The following is a 2,133-nucleotide window of genomic DNA, read 5'->3' on the forward strand; positions in this document are numbered from 1 at the left end:
AGAGTTTAGCCAACATACCTCACTTGAGCTTCCTTAAACTCTAAAATGTTTCGGAATTCTTAGCAACTTCAATCTATTGTAGAAATATAACAAATTGAATCAAAATTTTGAAGATGATCATAGTTCTAGCTCACTTGAGCATTTTATCAAACTAGGTGTGCATAAGGTTTCAATATCTTTTTTATGAAGGATTCCATCATCCCACAATCCAAGCATAACCATTTTTAGTTCAACAATCTTCCTATACCCTTTGATAACACATGCATGTAAAATAAACAACTCTCATGCCCAAAAATTACATTGTTAGTTACCCATTTTCAGAAGATTTCGAAATTAGGATTTAGGGTGTAGAATCTTAGCTCTAGGATGAAGACCTAGTGAGCTTCCCTTCTAAATCTTCCAAAACTTGAGCAAGAATCGAAGAAAATTGTTGAAGAACACCTTCTCATTCTAGGGCACTCTCTCTCACTCTAAAATATCAGATTGTGGCTCAAAAATGGCCCAAAGAGTGTACTTAATGAAATAGGGTCGGGTTTTAAAAACCCAAAAATGGAGCTCCGGAACAGTTATGCGGTCGCATAGGCGATCGCATAATGGATAGCGGACCGCATATCGGTCGCATAATTGCTGATAAAATGATCCAAAAAAGTTGTTTGTGTATGTGGTCACTATGTGGTCCGCATAACTGTTATGCGATCGCATAATGCACCGTATAATATTTATGCGGTCGCATAGTCGACCGCATAATTGCTTCAAACTGACCCAATTAACTGTCTCACTCTGCGGCCATTATGCGGTCCGCAGAGTGATTCTGCGGTCGCATAATGGACCGCAAAAATGCTCTATTCCGCCAAAAATTTTCTTTTACTTTCCTGTGCATTGTTCAACCCAAGCCTGAAACATTATTATCTTTGCAAATTTTACCAGGCTTTACACTTAAGTTCTTTAACATTTTTTGGGGTGTTACATTCTCCCCCGCTTAGGATCATTCGTCCTCGAATGAGGGTTCAAAACCTGTTATTAACATCTTATGCAACTCAGTTTGTTTCATACCACATTCGAGAAACTCCAAATTTGACTAACTCTCAAAATTTCCAAATATTTTGCCAGAGTTTCCTTTGTAACTAGGCCTATCCACCTGTCAGAGAGCCCCAAAAACACATCCTAACAACATAGATATATGCCAACGACTTAACATAATACAAAACAACACTAACTGTGGCCTCACAAGCAATTATATTACCAGCACGGAACACCCTTAACATCAAATGTACATATCATACGTAATTTATAGAAAGTAACTCTTAGAATTTTTCATAGATCCCAACTTTATAAATACATGGTCATTCAAACAAATAAGGATACTTTTTCTTCATTTCTTCCTCGGCCTCCCAAGTAGCCTCTTCAACCTGTTGGTTTTGCCACAACACTTTCACGGAGGTAATTTCTTTATTCCTCAATTTCCAGACTTAGCTATCAATCATAGAAACCAGAATCTCTTCGTAAGTTAATTTCTCATTTACCTCAATAGTCTCAACCGGAACAATGAGTGTCACATATCCAACTACTTTCTTCTACATAGACACATGAAACAACGGGTGTACTAATGATATATCAGGTGGTAGTTCAAGCTTGTATGCCACCTCATCGATCCTTTGAATGATTTTGTATGGTCCGACATACCTCGGACTCAATTTCCCTTTCTGACCAAATTGCATTGGACCCTTCATGGAGGAAACTTTCAAGAATACCCAGTCATCTTCTTTGAACTCCAAATCTCTACGACGAACATCCGAATAGGATTTCGGACGACTCTGCGCAGTCTTCAACCGCTCCTTAATGATTTTAACTTTTTTCATAGCCTGATGGACGAGGTCTGGCCCTATCAACTCTGCTTCCCCAATTTCGAACCACCCAATGGGAGATCTACATCTCCTACCATATAAAGCCTCGAACGGTGCCATCTGCAAGCTAGCATGATAGCTATTATTGTATGTAAATTCTATAACTGGTAAATGATCATCCCAGCTACCTTTGAAGTCTAGCACACAAGCACGCAACATATCCTCAAGCGTTTGAATAGTCCGCTCTGCCTGCCCGTCCGTCTACGGGTGAAAGGCTATACTAAGATTC

Source organism: Nicotiana tomentosiformis, chromosome 12, assembly GCF_000390325.3.
Source record: "Nicotiana tomentosiformis chromosome 12, ASM39032v3, whole genome shotgun sequence".
NCBI classification, from domain to species: Eukaryota; Viridiplantae; Streptophyta; class Magnoliopsida; order Solanales; family Solanaceae; genus Nicotiana; species Nicotiana tomentosiformis.